This window comes from Zalophus californianus, chromosome 2, assembly GCF_009762305.2.
Source record: "Zalophus californianus isolate mZalCal1 chromosome 2, mZalCal1.pri.v2, whole genome shotgun sequence".
NCBI lineage: Eukaryota > Metazoa > Chordata > Mammalia > Carnivora > Otariidae > Zalophus > Zalophus californianus.
Window position 1 is genome coordinate 100,100,446 of NC_045596.1, and position 22,360 is coordinate 100,122,805.

Consider the following 22,360-nt stretch of genomic DNA (forward strand, 5'->3'; position numbering starts at 1 on the left):
AAGTAGAAGGTGTTCTGACAGAGGAAGGAGGTTCCTGACTTTCTGGAGTAAGACACCAAAAGAAAAAAAAAAAAAGCTACAGGAAGAATCTGTAGGAAGATTCTTAATAGGATTGCAGCCACGTGGTATTTACTTAGACGGTTTGCTATCTGAGCTCTCTCTGTACACTGTCAGTAAGTGAACTAGTGTTTATTAGTTGCCTATTGCAAGTTCCCTGGGGACATCAGAGGTGGATAAGGCAGAATCAAGGTCCTCCAGTGAGACCAGAGACCTTGATTCTTATGGCACTTTCTTATCTCACTTGAATTATAGCTATTTTTAATATTTTTTCTTGTCCTTAAAAAAAAGCTCTTCATAAGGCTTTCATAACATGAGTTTACTCAAATAAGTGCCCCTTAGAAAAGATTTTTTACTCATCTTTCTATCTCTTATATAGACTTCTGTAGTTCTTAAAGTAGGCACTAAATAAATATTTGCTTAATTATACTGATTTCAAGAAGTTTATTGCAAAGAGTAAGGTGGTCTGAAATCTCTCTCATCAGATTCTGGGCTATGCAAGGAAGTTGGGGGTGGTTGTTTGCCAAGGCCTCAAGGCTGATTCTTAGCTCCAGACCCATTTTTCCTCCTGATGCCCAGGACTGAACACTCAAAGGGGTGAAGTGGCTCAGCACTGGCCTCACCAAGCCAGACTTGGGCTGCAGTGGGAATCTGGGCCCTATTCCTTCCTCTGCCAGAACACTTCTATACCCTCGAGTCCATGGGCAGATTAAGTAACTGAGACCACTCCTGAGCTGCCTTGGTTTCTTCCTGTGTTTGTTGACTGAAATGGAAGAGTAGTTCTCGGCAAGGCTGCGGAAGGGTCATCGGATGCTGCATGAAAACCAGCACACGTGAGTTTTACCTCAGCAGCACTGTCCTGCCAGGTGCCACACTAGGAACCTCAACATTATCCACTTGTTTTCAATCTCCATCCCCCGCTAACCAACAAATCCTGCCAGCCTCCCTGCTGCATATTCCCTCAAATTGGTTCTCTCTTCTCTATCCAAACTGCCAGTCCCTCAAATGATCCACTTACCGCTTCTCATACCCACAGCCATTTCCCACGTCTCTCCTTGATCATTTTGCACAGTACTGACATCATTATCTTTATAACCAAAAATGTTTCCTTCTTCTGCTGACAAAAATAAAAAAGTCAGATGGTTTCCTGTGACCCGGAGGATGAAGTGCATGCACATAAGGTCCTTGCCCTCACTACTCGCTCTACCAAGCTCATTTCCTACAACTCCCCACACTTGGCTTCCCCTTCCCAGCATGTGCCTGCCACCCGCCCTGGGCACTGGGCGGCCTCCTTTGTAAGGTTGTCTCTGCTGCTTCTCTGGGCCGCAGACTCCTACTCATTCTTCACGACTTACACATCTACAACCACAGGGCAACTTAGCTGTGCACTTTTCTACTGTGCATCTTTCTATTGCAGACCTTTTCAACTTCTGTTTGTGCATGTTCTTGAGATGCCCAGGTTCTGCAGAAAGGAAATGCTCTCTTTACAGCAGGTATAATGCTGATCATGGAACCTAAACACCAAGCAGATGTTCATGGCATTTTGTGGGTAACAAATGAAATCGAAAATAGTAAGATTGATTATTATTGCTGAGTTATGGAATTTGTTTTGCAAGAGATATTATAAGCTAAATAGGAAATAAGTTATGGATGCTTTTGACAATTTTATGGGTATACTTTGTAAAACCTAAATACTTGGGAAGTATTTCTTTAATCTTTTGAGGTGGACCTCATGGAAACCTGTTGGCTGGTTGCTATTAGATGGGTGGTATGTGCTGGATGGTCCAGGAACCTGGTAGAAGGATGCATTTTTTTCTGTCCTTAAAAACACAGACATGTCCTAGTAAGAATAACATAGTGCATTACTCAGGAGGACCTCTTTCCTCTGAAAACATGTAGAATATGGTTTGGTTGGGATACATTCTGATCAGAGAATAGAACAAATACTATGGACCAGTGCTTCTCAAACCTGAATGTGCAGTTAGGACCCAGCTTTCCTGTTAAGTTGCAGATTCTAATTCAAAAGGTGTGGGGTGGGCCCTGTCACTTGGCCTCTCTAACAAGCTCTGCAGTGATGTGGATATTGATATTTCATGGGCTGCACATTGAGTAGCTCTGTCTCTTCCAATCACATGACTGATTATCTGGTAATGGTGGCACTATGATTTTCTTCTCCAGTATTTTCACTGTTCTCACTTTTTAAAAAATATTTCTTTTTAAGTAACCTCTATTTGAACTTACAACCCCAAGATCAAGAGTTGCATACTCTACCGACTGAGCCAGCCAGGCACCCCTCCCCTCATTATTTGAACTTTCTGATTTCTAATTTTTACCCATTACCAAATGTTAATGTTTTCAACATCTGTTCAGCATGGATGACATGGAGATTATACACACCCTTTCCTCCTTTTACTTTGAGTACTATTATTACATCCACACAATTTCACAGCTTTCGAGGAAGAAGAAGAAGAAGAAGAAGAAGAAAAGAAGAAGAAGAAGAAGAAGAAGAAGAAGAAGAAGAAGAAAGAAGAAGAAGAAGAAGAGGAAGAGGAAGAGGAGGAGGAGGAGGAGGAGGAGGAAGAGGAAGAGGAAGAGGAAGAGGAAGAGGAAGAGGAAGAAGAAGAAGAAGAAGAAGAAGAAGAAGAAGAAGAAGATGATGACGGCGACAATGATGACAGGCAGGTATTTTGCTCTGGGGAATATGTTTATATTAAAGCCCAATAATGGCCTAGTGGAATTTTTTAGGAGATGGTGCCAAGATTCTAATTTGTTCATATACTTAATGGAGTTGGCAAATACTAAGAAATAAGATGCTGTCAAGAAGAAATCATTATTACTATAGAATAATAACTACCATAGACTAAGAATTGGCATTTGATTCCATGGATCCAATCCCATATTTTCCCAAATACCTGATGGTCCTGAGCTTTGCCTCTTCCCCTGCCCCCCGCCCCGGCACATATTTTGATAAGACAGCAGTAAAGGCGGTCTGCTGTTGAAGAGTTTTTGAGGTGGCCTCCAGGGCCAACGCACAGGACAAGATCAAGGTTCTGATTTAAAAATAACTATAATCAGGATAATATAATCCAAAAATAGAAGAGTGAGAAAGATGTACCAGGAACCTTAAATAGTTAAAATAGTTAAACCCTAAATTATTCTTATTTCCAGAAAAAAGAAAAAAGTGGGGGGCACACAAGTATGCAGTTGTCGTGTTCTTGTAAAAAGCAGTAAGTTAAAATAACAGTTTTCAAATATGTATTTCTTCTGTGATCCCTCTTACAAAATCCAAGGCCAAAACAAACTATAAACGTAGAGCCCTGTCTTTGGAGAGATGAGATAATACTCTCCAAGGACACTGGTTCGTGACAATCTCGCAGTTGAGAGAACCTCAAAGAGAGGGTGGTTAACATATCACCTCTTTTCTTTCTGTAGCTCATTCTGTGGTCTCATGTCTCCAAGTTTGGGAACAGTTAAAAGGCTGCCAAAGTAAAACAGAAAATGATCGCTGGACTTCGAGTAAGAAGATCTGAGTCAAAGAAGTTCTGACTAAACCATTATTGGCTTTTGTACTTTGAGCAAGTCTCTTCATCTCTTTTGGTCTCTGTTTCCTCATCTACACAAAGGAGACAATTATTCCCAGAGTTGTTTAGAGGTTTAAGATAGTGGATGTGAATGCCCTTTTTAAATAAAAAGAGGTCCTATTTAGCTATAAATAGTATGAAGCAGCTTCTCTAACTAGTTGCAAAATTTTATTCAACAACAAAAGATACATGTTTTGACCTGCTCTTTAAACAGGTATCAGAAGGTGTCTCAGCATGGGGTTATTCTATCTGAATTTACCTAATCTATCAGGTTAAAGATTCTTATTTCATCAAAGACTGACAGAGGAAAGGCCAAGATGTTGAGTTTTTAAAAATAATCACATAAACAGTAGGAAATTCTTAATATTCTTTTTGTTAGCCTTGATAGACCATATCTGAGGGCATCAATATTGTTTAACAAACAAAGATGGATTCAATGGATTCAAAGGTGAGTGTGCTCGGGCTTTTTAGGGACTAGACCTAGCAAAGGATTTCAGACGCACGTGTTGGGATTAGAGAGCTGAGGATCAGGCTCAGTTCCTGGGATGTTCTGCATTATTATTTCTGGCTTAAGAGATGATTAAAGAACAGGGCACTCAAAAGGCAGATAATGCAGGCAGACCCCACGGTCACTTTTAATGAAGAGTTTATAGTAAATTATGGTGATATAACACAAACACATAAGTCTACAACAATCAGAGAGATGACAAACCACACAATGCTGGACCACAATTATTTCACCCCTTCCTCACCTCTCCCCAAAAGTAAGATATACAGTTAGGTGTGCTTTTTCTTCTTTAAAAAATTTTTTTAAGGGACGCATTAGGGAAAGGCTGCAATGGTGAATGTTGGGGGTCAACAGTGATCAGTGGTCATTACACAACATAAAGCCTGCCCAGAGAAAAAGATGTTTCAAAACTGCCTCTTTGTTGTCATTGCTTTGTAAGTGTGAATAAAACTTTAAGTATAGGTATTTTTTTCAATTAGAGACTGAACTTGCTGGCTGAAGTGTTAATATGTGTGTGTGTATAAATATTTTCACTGTTGGAGCTTACTTATTCCTCATTACGTTTTAAAGGGCTTTAAATATCTAGGATATTTGGAATATCCTATCATATGCGTCCATAATAACCCTCATTACTCCACTGAAATGTATAACTTCACGCAATTTGGGGGGAAATAATTCATTAAAAAATTTTTAAAACAGATCTAACTTCAAATCTTATCTCTTAAAATGCCGCTGTATTATTAGTAGAATACTGGAATGACTGTAGAGGTGAATTATTATGAATTACCACTAATTTAAAAAGGGATTCTGCAGATTATTTTTTCAGTATTGCACCTTAATACACACTGATTTAAAAGTGGAAAAGTGTAATCATCTTCCTTTACAAAATTACCTAGTAGGTTAACTATTACCAAAACCAGTAAACATTTAGCACATAAGCTGTCTACGATTAAGGTCTTGTGAATTTAGACTAAATTAATGATATTTTTGAAACACTAAATTGTAACCAAAAAAAAAAAAAAATCCAAGCAAATTGTGTCCTTGCAAATTAACTTGGATACTAATCTCAATTTAAAACTTTTAGACATTTCCATCAATTTTGCTTCTGGAACCAGAGTCCCCACTTTATTTTAAAAGTTTGTGAGTGTAGGTAAATCTCTTAACTGAAACTGAGTCTCAGATTTCTCAGCAGTAGTATCTTCCTCACTGGGTTCCTGTGAAGATTAAGGGAAATGATGGATGTGGCAGTACCTTGTAAACAACTGAGGGTTTTACAAAGTTATAATATTGTTAATAAGTAGGGTAATTTCCATTCATGTTGTGAAATTCAAAGCACAGAAACAACTTGAACATAAGTTAATAGCTGGCAACTTTACTGAGAGACAATAAAATTTTAAATAAAAATTTCAAAATGTAACACAATATATATTTTTACAAGAGCATTAAGCAGGTTAGATTTTTTTTTTTTTTTTAAGTCTTAGAGTACTGAATTTTTCAGAACACAATGGAGTGTATTATCTGTTGACTGGTAACAGAGGAATTATCAAATGCTTATACATATAACTAAGAATACTTGAAGATAACAGTGACTAATTTATTTGAGGGATCTTTCAGCTTTCTGTTTAAAACCTCTGGCTCTGTAATGTGTTGTTTCCAAATCTTTTAGAATTGGGATTTAATGTACATATAACTTAAGGCATTCTATACTGTGATGAGTATCACAGTTGATTATATTGGATGAACTCCTATACTGCACATCTTTTTTCTGGTTAACTTGTGGGTAGGGCTGACTTCTTGTCAGAGCTGATTAGAATGTCATTATTTTCACTGTTATTTTTACTTCACAGAAGCTGTCACCTCTATCATTATTGATTTTTCAATGACCATCCAATATGCTGAGTAAGAGTGCCTTTGTCAATAGATATATTACATAATGTTAAAAAACTTCTTTTCCTTCTTTATATATAAAAGTAAGTGTAAATAGAGTTTTGATATTTTCTCCTTTCATTACAAGGAGACATCTTGTGAGGCAAAGAGGACACTCCCTCTTAGAGACCACTGCTTTACAAGATCAACACTATCAAAAGCTAAATACCTGTTCAGTATCTCAACTGTTTTAAAAGTGTTCTGTTTCTTTCATTTTACTGAAAAGATAAGTTTTTAAATACAAATAGTCACTAGACCAAATCTTGCAAAGAGAATCTCAAATGTCCTTACCAATTCCTTAACATCAAGAGTCCGTATCTTAAGTTCACATCAAGGTAGAAGGAAGATGAGTTACTTATTTTGTGGGCCCAGTATACAATGAAAATTTGTGGGGCTCAGTGCAAGACCTCTTGTTCAAAAATTAAGAATTTCAAGATGGGGACAGAGGAGCATTCAACTAAGCACAGGGGCCCTTCCAGGTGTGGCTTATGAAGCGGGCCCTGGGTATAACTTATACTAGAGTATAAGAAACTGAGAAGCAATGATCAAAGGAAGAGAAAAAAAGAGCAGGTGTACTCTGAAGTTAGGCTGTCCAATGAAGAAGGAGCTAAGAGATCCAAAGATCAGCATCTCCCGTCTCTAAAATTCTGTCTTCAGCTAGCCTTCCCATCTGGCTTTGTCTAGCTATTAACATCTTTTTAAGATGTGAACTGATAGCTGCTTACCCTGTTTCTCATCCTAGGGGTATTTTCATATTTATAGCGGACACTGAAAAACAAAATTACTTTAAAAGTGAAAAATCATCTTTTCACATATAGTGTTTTAGTACCCCGAGAGGCCCTGGTAACATTTGGGGGCAGGGTGGCTTCCCCAATATCTCAGGCCATCTCCTATGGGACCTGCCTGCTTGCCTGCCACTGGGATCATCAGAGGGTCAAATCCTTGTCTTCTATTGAAGGGACAGTTTCATTTTCCATTAAAAAAAAGGTTATATATTTTCATAGCACATTTTAGCAAACTTCGAAGGATCACCCCTAGAACTAAAATATCTGAGCCTTGGGGAGGCCAAAAGATAAATGATTGCTGTTTTTTCTCAGTTTGCCAGGTGTTTTAGCTACCACTGCTGTTTCTGGTCTCTGTCACCACTGCTGGCAACAGATCTCTCTTCAGTTACAGGATCCAGTTACTTCTGAATCAATCCCAATTTGAAGTTTTTGATAGTATCAGTGAATTTCAGTGAATGCTGTGATTTAATATGAATAGCAACATATGAATAATATTTAGACTTCAACCAAGACTATCTACTAGCGTATCCTTATGAGCGAAATGTATTTATTATCTGTCTTTAAATGTATTTTAAACAAGATAACCAAAAAGGATCAAGTACATTTATGCTTATGTGAGTTGGGTTTTTGTTTTGTTTTGTTTTGTTTTGGTATGACTCTGATAATTTAATCAGAAACACATTTTATTACAGAAATAAAATGCATAATGTTACATTTGGCAATGCCCGTGAGCTTCGAGTACACATGACCTGAACAAAAGGGAGTAATCAAAGCCATCTCCTAGGTTCGTATGGATTGCTGAGGTTTATTTTTCACTTGGACGTGCTGTGAATTGTAACCATCTATACTCCAGGAGCCACCTAACATGTGCAGCACCCAAGTCAGAGAAATTAACCCTAAATAAATTAATCCCTTTCACACTAGCTTTTCCCTTTTAAACATAATATTTTCAAGTAAGTATCACAACGTCGCCCCTCATTTAGTTTGTCAACTCTCTGGACACGGTATTCTCAATCTTCGCAAATAAACACTTGCTCGTAGTTTCTGTGTTATAACTTCAACAACAGTCATGGTGATTTCAAAAACAAGCTATTACCCTTCACAAATCTTTCTAATTGTGGGTTCAAGTTTTACTATTTCTTTCAGAAAAATGATAAAATTCAGTCTCATTTTACCTAGATCTGTATGCTTAAGGACAATTGCCTCAGAGAACAAGATCTATGTAGTTATGATGATTTTCTAGTTATGGATAAAAACACGCATTTGAATGTAGTCCATATTTTTTGGCTATGTCTTTAGAGTGTGGAATATATGTCCTCCGAGCACACAGCTGGAGGAAGACAGTGTTGCCTCGCTTTCATGTTAGGGAGAAGACAGAAACTTGCCTGGTTACCATATACTCCAGTCAGTCACCACTATTTGTGGTATTGGCAGTAATCATTCCAATTAGAAAACAGACATGAATGCATGTTGCTAACTCAATTTTTGTTATTTGGTTATTATATTTAAAACCTCCACACTGCAGAGGCAGTGTCTAAGAGGTCCGTTCGATTTCTAATCATGTGTAATCATATTTTTATTGCATGCATTCCTTCCAAACTTTATATAACCCATTGTTTCTAAAATTTTTTTCTTTTTTTTTCTTTCATAACTATATAGAAGCAATTCTTTCAAAAGAATAGCAGCAAATTCTTTGAAAGGAACAATTAAGGGACATTGGAAAAGTTAACTATATACGTTCTGCCATATTTTTCTTTTTTAAAAAGATTCATTCAGAGTTTTCACAAGTGAAACTAAAAAAAATACTTCAGAGGAATATATAAAGTATTAAATATGTGTCATTTTCAAATTTGATACGGGAAAAATTAACAAATCAAAACCAAAAACTACTCACCAACTTACTAAAATAAATCAGTTTCTAAAGGATCCGGAAATTGTTGAAGGAATAATGACATGTAATCTTGGAAGTATCTAGATATAAAAACTTGAGGTCTGTGGACTTTAAAGTTTAAATCACATTTAGTTTAGTGAGTTCTTAAAAAAATTGACATTGTAACAGGACCCAATATCCAGCTGTTCTGTGGTCAAATCTGTGTCTTTATCCCAAAGGGAAAAATTTGCAGAAACATATTGCCAGTTCGCTTTTATTCCATACTGATCAAATACCTTACTCTTAATTTTTAAAATGTAAAACAAGCAACATGTTTTAAAATCTTGGGTCAATTAATATTATATATTTTATAATTTCCAAATATTTCAAAATACTAAAATGCATGGATTCGTTGGCTTGCAGTTTTTAGTGATACAAAAGAAAGAGGGAAGGTGTGAATATAGCATCTTTGGGTTTAGGAAATGTGTTCAGCAAGTAAGCAGCCAGGAATATACCTTCATTTGTCATTGGCTTGGGCATTGGTGGGCTACAGAAAGCAAATGTCAGGTGTCATCTCAGAACAGGCAAGAGATCTATACACATATCCAAACACAGCTTCATCCTAAAATGGTGTGGTTTTTCCCAGAAATATTAACTGAATTTAGGATCAGCATACCACCATATGATGCAATAAAAGATTAGCAGTTTTGTTCTGTATGTCATGCTATGTGATTCTTTTGAACAATAACAGCAAAGTATTTACTTTTCTTCTTAGGTGAAAATTAACATGTGGAAGCATGAGTGTGTGTATCATGGGTGTCAGTTTGCACTGTAATATAATGTTAAAATAAGGCAGAATTTAGTCTAACTCCAGGGTTTAAATTGCAAAGCATTAAGTGGAGTGTTTAAATATTGGAGCACTGTAATTTTGAAATCCATTTGAAAGTAAAGATTTAGTGTGATTTCCTATTTACTGCTCAACTATAACTTGTTTAGTTGTTGCTTCTACTGAATGATTGTGAACCAACTAGAAAAGAATAAATTATATTCTTTGGAATAATTGTTCCAAAATAGACATTTAGAGGTTCTAGACATTGTTTTGAGGTCAAGTGAATAATCTGAATGACTTTTGTAGATTACACTTGCTTTTGACCCCATATGGATGGCTATGGGATATGCTTTCTTCCTGGTGACTAAGATGATGGCAGCTGACCCTGGCGAGGTCCATTCATTACTTGGATGCTACCAAGAGTGCAGGGCTCCTCAAAACAAGACCTAACACAGAGATGGGGAGCAAAAAAAAAAGTGTGAGAGCACTGCTTGGTCACTAGACTCAACCACCTTGTCACTGGAATAACTAAGGGAGAAAGATTAAAATAATTTTAGTCAGTGCACATTATGTGGAATTCACACTACTCCTTGCTATCTGTTAACTCAGGCATAGTCCTTACGTTTCCAATATCTACTCATTCACTGTTGCAAAGTGAAAAATAAGTTCTGTCCTAACAAGGACAACAAAAATCAGTTTGAAAATAAAAATTCTGGCCTCTTGATACACTGAATAGAAATACTATAGGAACAAACACAGGAAGGTAACAATGGACAGGTACATTTTATTTCTACCTTACAAACTCCTTCATTCCAAATAGAGTTCTACAACACAAGTTTTCCCTTATCGCACAGAGAGTCTGGTCAATAAATCCAAGTGAGAAAACTAATATCGGAATCACCGGGTTCAGGAAGCCAGCTGAAAAATTTGCTACATTAAGTTATCTGCAGACTGATCCACGATGGATGGCTACCTTGAATGTAAGCATTCCCTCAGCATGGTATTGCCAAGATTATGACATCACTCTTTGCTTTTTACTATTCATGTTACCGCATGAATGTTCAATAGACCCAGGACAAATAAAATGAGGGTCAGGGCTTCCCTCATTCTTAGAAGGATATTTTTCAATTATATATTTTGTTACATCTTAAGAGATAAAAGCTGTGTCTGCAAGTGATTAAAAGATGTTTTATATTCATGGTTTCATTTCTGCTGAAATAAATGCATAATTTAAACCACACATAATTCCTAGCAATTTAGGCCCATTACAGAGTTCTAGCTTCTTTTTTATGATAGTTACTAATTAAAACAGAGTGTTGCTGCCACGTGGAGCCTGCGACTTCCACATACAGGTTTAATGAATAAAATGTCCTGACATAAAAATGAAAACAACAGAGACAAAGCTGCAAGCTGTTGTGTTTCTAGTGTATGGTAAAGATTAAGGACCTTCGCTGAAGTTAGGAATTATGCAGAGAAAACACTTGTTAATTTTGTTCTTTAAAGGAAGCATTAAAGGGTTTTTTAGTGAAATCTGAAATAGTCACTAATTTTTCTAACTTCTGGACCCCTCGTTCCCAGCTGACTCCTCCTCCCAAATAGTTTAAACTCATCAGAGTCACGTTTAAAGGATAAATGATGGGATATTTTAATGTAATCCTGCATATAGGTTTAGATTGAAAATGGGAATTGGGACCATAATTAATTATGTTGCCAAGTTTTTTGAACTTTAAGGAGACAGACTGAGGCAAACGAGGGCATTTCATAATACTGCAACCTTCTAAAAGTTCATGGGTTAAAACTTTGGTAAAATGACAGTATCTTTTTGACATTTAATTAATTCCATATGCAGAATGAGTGTGAGGAATTAATACCCTTTTGGTGTATTCACTTTCTGAAACCACTGTAGTAAGAGACTGACACAAAATCAAAACCAAATATAAACAGGGTCTTCAGCTGGGGTATGGCCTTATTATCACACTTAATAAACAATAATTAATAATGATAAATACTGAGATCCCTCAGTACACTCTGCTCTCGCATCCATCCATCACATCTTTCAGGATAATAAAACAATTCAATCCCATCAAATCCTCAAAACCGCTCCCTCTGGAGGGATGTTTTATCTCTACTTCTGCCAGCCCAGGGAGGATTTTACTTGTTCAAAGGGGGCGGAGAATGGAGCGGGGTTCCTATTTATTTCCATTGACGACTCCCCTGGTTCTCACAAGCGCTCAGGGACCGGGTGGGAGGAAAAAAGGAGGAGGTGCGGAGATTCCCTCCTTCAGAAAAGAAAAAGGGTTCAGGAAGCGAGGCAAAAGAATGGGTGGGCGAGGGCGGTGGGGGGGAAGAGGGTAGTGTGTTTGGAGAGGTCAGCGACTAAATGAAAAAAATAAATTGTTTTTTTGATATAGCAGGATAGAATGATGATGAGAAGTAGACAAATTAACCAGCACAACTAAGTTGCTAAAAGGAACTATGTTAAAAAAAAAAAAAATCAAACCCAGAGACATTTTCTCAGGTTCATTTCTCGCTCAAGGTCTTGGTTTCAGGGAGCTCCTTGTACCCAGAGCAGGAGATGGACAGCGCCCCGAAGGGGACCCGGAGGGGAACCGCGACCTGGCCCGAAGGACAGCTCAGCGCCCTTGCAGAGGTGCCCGCGGCAAACTCCAAGGGCCTCGGCGACCCGCGTGGACCTGGTGCTGGGGGCTGCGGCGAATTCTCCAGCTCCGGGCGGGAGTACAGGGGGGAGGGGGCAGGAAGGGCGCACAATGAAACGAAACCGCACCCTAAATTGTGCAGTTTGCGAAGTGTCCCAGGAGAACAGCTGGGACCTGGAACCACTCGTTCGGATTCCTGAGTGTCGGGGCCGCGCCACCTCTCTGCTCGGTGGTACTGAAGGTCGCGCCAACTAGAGCGGACACCGACTGGTGCACAGACAGGGCTGGTGCACAGACAGGGCTAGGGCACGACGCCCTGTCGGCTGGGTCTGGGGCGGGAGGGAAGGTCCCCTCGGTGGCTGCTCTGGTACCCCGGCAAAAGCAGGATCAGGTCCCAGGCCTCCCTGCCCAGCTCGAGGAAGTTTCTCTAACGATGCTCGCCTAGTCGGCAGAGGACTAACGAGGAGCCAGAGCGGTGGGGGTTCAGTTGGCGGAAGGGGACCGAGATCTCAGAGCCCCGGCTGCGGGGCTGGGGGCCGCCCGCCAGGAAGCCGCTCCTGCCCTGCCCGCGGGCGAGCCCCAGGCGCAGTCCAGACCCCTCGCTTTTCGTCCCACACTCACGCGCCTCCAAGACCCCAGTCCCGCAGACTTTCTCTAGAGGAGGGTAGAGGGCATGAACCTGAGGGGGAGGCAGCAGCTCTCCCGGCAGGCGGGCAAAGTAAGTGTCCAGGCCAAGTCCGGGATAAAGGTTCTGTGGCTCTCCGAACTCCGCCGCGCCCTGGGTACCGGGAACCCAGTGTCCCCGGCCTGTGCACGGTCTCTCCACCTCTAACACGGTTCGCGCCGCCCAGCCACGAAGCCAGCGTGGAAAACCGAGAGAGACCTGCTCCACGCCCCTTAAGCCCTCGGCTCCTCGGGATCTGGTGCCCTCGTCCAGCGGTGACGGAGAACCTCGCTGGGTCCCTCTGACTTAGGGGACGCGCGCCTCCACCCCCCATCCCAGATGAGCCCTCGGGTGTGAACACTCCCTGTGCCAGGTCTTGGGGTGGCGGGCTAAGGCGTCGGGGCGTCAGGAGTTGGCTTTCCTCTCGCTACTTACCTTACAAAAATCTGTTTGATTTTCCTGGGAGGGGGAGAGGAAAAATCCCTCCCCGAGGTGTGGTGTGCGAAACAGTCCACGTCCCCGGCACCGGCCAAGATGCTAAGCACCAGTACTCAGGAACCGAAGGGGCTGGGAGGCGGAGGAGGAGGCAGATAAAAGAGAAAAATTAAATCGGCCGAAGTGTCCCAACTTTGCCGTGGGCGCTGCAAACTTCAAAGGCGGGCGAGGCTGGCGGCGCGCGGCCGCCGAAGTTGCTGCGAAGTGGAGCGGGGAGAAGCGCGGGGCTGGGGGATCCCGGGACAGAGCGGGGAAGTGGCGGGAGGTCCTTTTAAAAGGCGGGGAGCGTGCGGGGGCTGGGCGGCGGGAGGATGCTGCCGAGCCCAGCGGGGCTGTCGCGGGCTCCGCGGGCGGCCGCTCGGGGCACCGGCGCCTGGCTGGAGTGCGACGCAAGGAGAGCCGGGCGCGCGGCGGCAGCGGGTGCGCGGCTCGGTTCGCTCCGCTCTCTCGCGGCTCCGAGCGGGGAGTGTGTGTTCGCTCCCGAGTGTCACTGCTGAAGCCCAGAGCCGCTCCCCCTCCCGCCCCACCGCTGCCCGCCCGCCCCCTCCCTCCTCTGCCCGATGCCTCCCCCTTCAGTTCCTCCCTCCCTCCCGCTGCGCGCCACCGCGCGCGCGCGCGCAAACACACACACACACACACACACACACACACGCACGCACGCACGACCCAGCGCTCGCCAAACAGGGACCCGCGGGCGGCATCGCAGGGGACACCCCACCGTCCTTACCGCCCCCCGTGTCTCGAGGAAGAAGAGGGAGACCCACCGAGACCCCCTCAAAGCCACAAAACCTAGGGAGAGGCGTACGCTGGGCCATCGCACCGTCAGAGAGACCCGGGTGCACAATAAGGGGGAACTCTTGGGTTGATGGGGGGGGGAGTGGAGAGACGAGCTAAATCCAGAAGGTTGGAGGCGGAAAGCAGAGTGTGCAAACTGTGCATTCATGTCCCACTTTTCACCCTACCGCCTGCCTACCACAGCCTTCACTCAGGGAGCGCTTCCCCCTCAGCGCACACCGAGCCTCCTCCGTTTTGAAACTCAGCAGCTGTTTTAACAATTGAAAAGCGGCCCTACAGGACCAGTGAGAGACGGAGCAGAGTGTGTGAAGCCATTAAGGCTGACTAGGTAATTATGATAAGAAGTTACCTAATTAGCAACCTGGCCAGGGCATAGAAAAAAGGCGGGGGGCGGGGGGAGGGGAGTGAGTGATTTAGTGATCTCATTTTCCCAAATGCGAACCTAATTTCCAGCAAACCTGGTTTTTATACTCTCGAATTTTAAGTTCTCAGAGCATAGTTTATTAAGATAGCGTGTCAGTATTGAAAGTGTGAAAAATACTTGCCCTCTTCTTATTGCCACCGAGAAATGGAGATAAATAAGATGAAAATCAGCCTTACCGAGGTCATATGAACAACTATGGTCTTTTTGTTAAATACCTGGTCACAGGGGGCGGTGCAATGAGGCTCCCGAAGTTTTGTGGCTCCTAGGTGAGAATACTGCTGTAGATGGATTTATGAAACTGTTTTTACTCCACAAAGTAGTTTTGTAAAAGCCATGGAACGTTTAGACGCCAAAAGAGATGTTGATATCACCATGCAGGTTTGCTTATTTATTTATTTAGGATATGAGACAATGAGGTGGGAAAAGGGGATCTCTTGGGCTCTGCTCAGAAGATCTGGACAAGTGACTCCAGCCCTTACTTAACAGATGTGACCCAGAGCTGGTCCTTGGGCATTCATTAACAAACATTTATTAAGTGCCTACTGTGTACTATGTGTATCTTTGTGCTGTGATTTCAAGGTAAGACAGAGTGCGAGCTGACTTTAAGGAGCTCACAGCCTGGTGGGGAGACAGAGGCATTAATGTAAGTAGAATTATCCCCATAATAAATGTACCTGTTGGGTACATTTCTGTGTAGGACCATTGGAAAGGAAACAGCTAATTCTTCCTTAGAATACTCTTGATAGAGATTTTAGTGTAGAGTCCTGAAGGATGAGGAAGAGAATGCAAGGCAAATAAGGATGGGGAGGGAAGAGCATTCCACTGAGAAAAGCAAGTGAAGAGGTTAGGAAAGTGTTAAAGTACTTGAGGTATGTCCTGGGAACTGGGAGAAGGTAGGTATGGTAGATTGCAGCTGGAAGTAAGCATGGCCAGGCCACACCAGGCTCTACAGGCCCAAAGAGCCAAAACTCTCCTGAAGGTGGTGCATGGCTGGGAAACTATTAAGGGCTTTATGCAAGGACAGATTATAAGGTTTCTAACTGTCATCCAATAAGAGTTTTAGAAAGTTTTGTCTGCTCTTGTTGTGGAAGACAAATAGGAGAGAGATGGCAGTGAGGAGGTTATTTCCAGAGAAAAAGTTAGGGCTCAACTAAGGCAATGGAAGTACCAGTTGGGAGGTTGGGACAGCTCTAGAGATATTTCAGAAATAGAACAGACAGGACCTAGTGGTTGATTGGATGTAGAGGGTAATGGAGAATAGGAGTAGTCTAGACTGACATGGAGGTTTCTGGTTGGGGCAAGAAGGAAGGAGATGGTGCTATTTGCCAAGAGAAACAACATATAGAGAGGAGCAGTTTTGGTAGGAATGTAATGAGTTCTGTTTTAAATTTCTTGAGTTGGGGCCGAATGTGGGATATCTGAGTGCAGCACTATTTAGGCTGTTGGAAGGAGTGCTCCTAAGAGAGAGGATCCAAGCTGGAGGATCCACGAGGAATCATCAGGATTCAGGTCTTTCTTAAAGCCAGGGAGAAGAAGAGGGCAGCCAGGAAGAGACTTAGAATGGAACATGGCAGAACACCAATGTTCCATCCATGTACGAGTAGATGGAGGAAGAGGAGCCGGCAAAAGAAAGAGATGGAGACTAGAGAAGGAGATGGAAACTGGGGAAGAGCAAGATTGATGAAGCCAGGAGAGGAAGGGACTGTTGACCAGTGCAGAATGTGGCAGAATGATCAAGGCAGCCAGACTGAGAAGCAACTGCTACTCCTTACAAATGTCTCAGTGATCTTCACCTAAGCAATTGTAGCTTATAGCATATGCGTGTGAAAGATCCAGATCATAGCAGGTAGACAAGGTGGGGACCATGGGGACAGAGAACACAAGCTCATTTTCCTAGCAGTTTGGCCTTGAGGGAAAGAGGAAAAAGTTACAAGAAAAGCACTTGTGTAGAGGTTTTACTTTTGTTTGCTTTTCTTATGTGAGACGCTTGGTCTTAATTTCATGATACTAAGGGAAAAGCAAGTGGAAAGGGAAAGGCTGAGAAGTCTATGAAGTTCTCTGAGGGTCAGTTCCCTCCTCAGTATGGACAGGGCACCCTCCCTGGCCCGTGAATCTCACAGAGTTAGTGGGGAGTTTGAATAAACCAGAAATGGAGATAGTACTTTAAAATTGCCATTAGGAAGAAATGGAGTCCAAAAGGTGTGAAAGTGACTTATCATTAATGCAGACAATTCATGACAGACCAAATCTATGTGACAAGTTCTGTAAGAACTCTGTAAAGGATATTTTTATGAAAGTTCCTAAAAATATTTCTGTTTTGAACATCAGGGTTTGCGTATATCAATATATCTTTCTTCTCGAATAATATATATGTCTTAAATATCTTTAGACTTGGGTGATGTGCTGTATTAGATAGAACATGCATTATTTAGTCAGACAGACTTGTATTTAATTCTAGACTCAGGTAATTATTTGCTATGGGGTAAATAGGTTAGCCTCACTGAGCTTCAGTGTTTTGTTTTTTCAAGTATAAAAATGGAACAAATTATAGCTGATTTACAGATGTTTTGTGAGGGCGAGGTGGTATGCCATATTGAAGTGTTTGGCAGAGATTTAGTTATTATTTCTGAAATTACTTTTAGATTATGAAATTTATTGTTATTTAATTGGGGGAAAAGCCCCAAATGATTATAAAATTAAGAATATAATTAAAGTCTGTGTAAGAGAACTCTTGGTTCAAGCCTGTGTCTTAAAGTAGCAATCCTCAAAGTATGGTCCATAGGCCCTTTGGGGATTCCTGAGACCCTTTCAGGGAGTTCTGCAAGGCCAAAGCTATTATTATGTTAATTCGAAGATGTTAATTTTCTTTTTTTTTTTACTATGTTGACATTTGCACTAATAGCACAAAAGCAACGGTGAGTAAAACTGCTAGCACTTTAGCATGAATCAGGACAGTGGAACCAAACTGTCCTAGTAGTTGTAGTCTCCACTGTCACAAATGTCACTTTCACTTAAAAATGTCTTTGATGAAGCAGTAAAACTTATTCATTTTATTAAGTTTAAACCCTTGACTCTGTCCTTTTACTATTCTGTGTGGCAAAATGGAAGGCACACATAAAATTCTTCTGCGGTATCCCAAAGCACAGTGTTAGTCTTGAATTAAAACCCTCAGGTAATTGGGTTGTGAGCTAAACTAGCTGCCTTTTTTCATGAGACATATTTTTACTTGAAAGAACAACTGACAGACAAGCTATGGTTATTTACACTTGGATGTTTTGCAAATATTTTTTTTTTCAAAACAAATTAAGTGAGCCTGTCACTTCAAGGTAAACAACTGGAAGTATTTATTTTCAATGAAAAATATGGGCTTTCAAGTAAAAAATAGAGAATTTAGAAAACTTGTCTCTGCCACCATGAGCTTGGTAGCTTTCCTATATTCAAAGTCTTTTGTATTAAGATTGTGATCATTTTAATTAATGTGTTTTTGGTATTGTAAAGCGAAAAGTATTGACATTTGGAATATCTTCATGACTCAGTGAACCAGTATTTTCCAAATGACCAATGACGGGTGATGTTATAAAATCATTCATGAGTTAAAAGATCCATTCAAAGTACAAGATAGATCGAAGAATTTTAATATAATGGAGTATGAAAATTTAGCTGACACAGTTTCATATTCCACACTGAAATTAGAAGGTTTAAGAAACTACCACTTGTTGAATCTTGGTGTAGCATCAAAAAAGAATATCCAGAATTATTAAAAGTGTTACTAAAATGCTGCTTCGTTTTCCAACTACACATCTGTGTGAAATGGGATATTCTTCATCTACTTCAAACAAAACAACATACTGCAATACAGATTGAATATAGAAGTGATATGAGAATCCAGCTGTCTTCTACGAAGCCAGACACTAAAGAGACTTGCAAAAATGTAAAACAATGCCACTTTTCTCACTAAATTATTTTCTTTGGAAAATATAGTTATTTTCAGAAAAAAATGTTATGTTAACATGTAGCAGATACACCATAGTTACTTTAAAATAAATCTATGAATAGTTTAAAATGTTATGTTTACATTTCTAACATAATGAATACTGATAGCAATAACCCACATAAACCAAAGTTCCTTGGGTTCCTCAATAATTTCAAGACTGTAAAGTGTTCCTGAGAACCACTATCATATGGAATAAGCTCAATCATGAAAATAGATTGAAACATTATCAATAGACTGAATGATGATTGTTGGAAAGATCAAATAGACTGAAGATCATCCATGCTATTAGAGTATTCTGCCTATCGATTGGCCACCACCTTAATTGTATCTCTACAATATATTTCTCATTTCACACATATACATACACTTTCTATACATATAGGTAACTTCACAGAGTGTTGTGGTGGACATCTCCACTCTGGGGACTGGGACAAAAGAACTGGTGGAAACCATCGTACAGATCCTGAAGCTTGGATGAAACAGTATCATAGTCCTGGCCATACCACTGAATCGGTACTGGGTAGTCTTTTGTCTGTTGGCTCATTTTCAATCCCTTTCCCACCCCAACCCACCCTCTCCATGGCAAGGGTTGTTACACAGTTCTTGAAGTGGGTCTCTAAATTTCCTTTGAAATTAATGATTACCTCTACTTTGATGACTCTTACACACTGAACCAATGTAAAGTTGAAACGTTAAGCCTGAGTCACCTTCCATTCTTCCTGAGGGCATTCACTCATGTAATAAATATTTGTTAAGCACATACTATATGCCATGGATTAGGTTAGCTGCTGGAATAAAAAGAATAGACAGGGCCCTTGCTCTCCAGAAGCTGTAGTTTAGTGGAGAATTAGGTAATTACCGTGTGATATAATAAGGGGTGGGGGTGTGATGTGCAAGTCCATGAGGAGGGTGGGAATGGGACATCAGGGAAAGACTCTTGAAGAAAGTAATATCCAAGTAGAGACCCAAAAGATGGATCAGTCATCTTGGGCTACAGGATGGGGCCGTGGAGTCAATGAGGGTTTGAAGGAAGAAAGAACTTATCTAGGGAATGTTATCTACTGGGGACATATGTTACTTTAGGGAGTGACATATTTAGGGAATGTTACAAAGAAGCCATTACTATAGAAAATTGCCTTAATTAAATCACTTAAATTATAAGGGTCTAGATAAGATCAACACAATTTTCTTGAGTTTTAGTTTGAGAAAAAAATGGTATATTTAAAAATTACTATAGTATATTTAAATACATTAAACTTAAATCAGAATCACCATTATCTTATAAAAGCATCACTGGATTAAAAAATATTTAATATTTTTTAGAAACCTCAAACATTTTGCATGGATTTTCAAAGATTAATTTAGTACATGGAAAAGAAAATTACTCTTACTTTGTTCAAGGCACTGTGGTCACTGCTGAAAGAGATACCAAAAAAATACATAGAATAGTATGTATGCAGGACAACTCTGCAAGAAGAGTTCCGACATTTTTTCTTTCCTTTCTTTAGACATTCAATAAATATTTATCGGACAGATCCTGAGGAAGTATTATTAAAAAGACAGAAGTTGCCCCTGCCCAGAGGGCTTACAGCACAATGGTGCCAAACTAGTTGGCTTTCAAATTTTGGTCACAACATCAGACAAGGGATAATTGCCACGGGAGTAGTAAGCATCATAACATAGAACTTACTCACCTTGGGAAAGGTTTGGATCAGTGGAGAAGAGGGTGAGAGCATTAAAGCCACAGAAATGTCGTTGGGAAAGGTTCAGAGGAAGGAAATACCAAGAGGCATTAAGAGGCAGTGAAGAGTACAGTTTGGCCAGGATGGGTATTGCTAATGGAATTAATATAGAAAAAATAATTAGATATATAGGTTGGACAGATTGGAGTGACCGTGGTAGAAGAGGTCTGGAGTCGATGCTCTTGGCAATGGGGAAAACTTAAATAAATAAAACATTAAAGCAAGCACCATTTGCCACACTTAAGAAGGACCCTCCTGGTTTGTAAAAGAGGCGTTCTTTCGATTATAGTAAATGAGTTCCTCTTACAAAAAATCCCCTATTTGTCTCACTTCAAAGTAGGTATCTGTTCCTTCATTGCATTTCAATCTACCTGTGCATTTCAATATATATTTTAATATATCAATTAATAAAAGCAACATTTCTGATATATTACACTTTATCAGTTATGTGCTAGAAAAACTAAAATATTTTTAAATGTCAATCCAGAAAACATTTCCTGAGAACCTCCTATATTCTAGAAGAAGGAATCTACTGATGACATTGAGTCTCAGCCTGTGGTATCCTATCACTCACTATTCTTAATTGGTCCAGGCTGGTTGACCAAATCAGCATGGATTGCTGTTTTCAGTACCCCGCACCAGATCAATTATATAGCCATGACAAACAGTGCTAGCCTCAGCTAATAGCAATATTGTAAGGATATTAAAGGTATATGCACACAAAGATAGATAAGAAAAGTCTGGAGTATAAAAAGAGCTGAAAGAAACAGGGGTTAGGATGCATTCTTAGCTATAACAGGGAGTCCAGGGGTATGTGATTAATATGCTCCTATAATGTGGGATCATTTAAAAATTGTTTTATTTTCTATATCTCATGGCTTGTTTAGGCACAGCTGAAAAGACAACTCTTTCGTGCGGGCAGTTTGGCCCAAGTGCCCAATAGTTCCATGCCAGTGATATCATACTGCCTTAAGGCCACACAGACACCAAGCCTGGTTATTTTTTAAATGTTGTGAAGCTGAATGGCGTGAGATAGAGCGGAAAAAACACAGACTTCTGAGTCAGAGATCTTGGGTATGATTTCCTACATTGCCTCTTAATAACTCTGTCACTGTGTGAACTTGGAAAATTATTTAATCCCTCTGAGGCTGTTTTCTTATCTGTAAAATGGGGATAATAGAATTTCTCTGGTAGGGTTACGGTCAGAATTAGACAGTTTTAAATATGTAAAGTGCCTGATACAAAAATAAGTACTAAATAATTGGCAGATCTTATTCCCTGGATTCAATTTGCCTTAAATTTAAATTCAACTTGCATAAATCATTTGCCCCTACCTAATCAGAAAACCGTTTTTAGGTGAAAAAATAACATGAACGGAACATTCAGAACCTGCTCATTAGGATGACCAAAATGAGAGATTCGTGTTTGACAAAATGTACTATATCTAGTACTCTTCCCTTTATAAATTTTATCTAGTTTATTCCTTAAAATATCCAGCGAAAAGGACATAATTTTCCGTATTTCTCAAACGAGGAAACAGATTTAGAGGCATAAGTGGCCAGGCTGGGGTCTGATCCAAAGCCTCTGCACTTAACCAACTCTCCAGGCTGTCCTGATACACTACGTGGAGCCTTTCTAGCAACTATTTTCACAGATTCATTTTTCTCCTTTTGGAGCTGTCGTGTTAATGGGCAATTTTTAGAAGAGGATTTTACCACAGAATTTGATTTGGTGGCTCCTTGTTGGCACTCCATAAGAGCAAATGTAACCACACATACTATTTTCACAAAAGCGTCCGATTTATCAGTTCTGGCCACAAACCTCTCAGGTCCCAAGTCTGGAAGATTAAACCAGAGGGAGGTGGAGTAGTCCAGACTGAGTCAGCCACTTGAGTCTTTTACTAGACAACCATTTAAACTCCATCCTATTGACACAGTAGGTTCTTCCCTAAAGGTACTTAACAAGTGAGCTTGTCTATGAAAAATGGGATGGATAGGAGGCCTAACATAATTTCAAAAATCTTAACATGTGCA

The 22,360-nt window shown here is 40.4% G+C and overlaps 1 protein-coding gene across 1 annotated transcript in view; it reads right to left on the bottom strand.

Annotated features, from left to right (window-relative positions):
• NDNF (neuron derived neurotrophic factor) overlaps positions 1–13,824 on the bottom strand; it is a 40,898-nt gene extending 27,074 nt beyond the window's left edge. Inside the window, exon 1 of the mRNA XM_027600542.1 lies at positions 13,313–13,824. The gene's annotated coding sequence lies outside the window, so the exon portion shown is untranslated. The remainder of the gene's footprint in view (positions 1–13,312) is intronic.
• Positions 13,825–22,360: the final 8,536 nt, after the last annotated feature.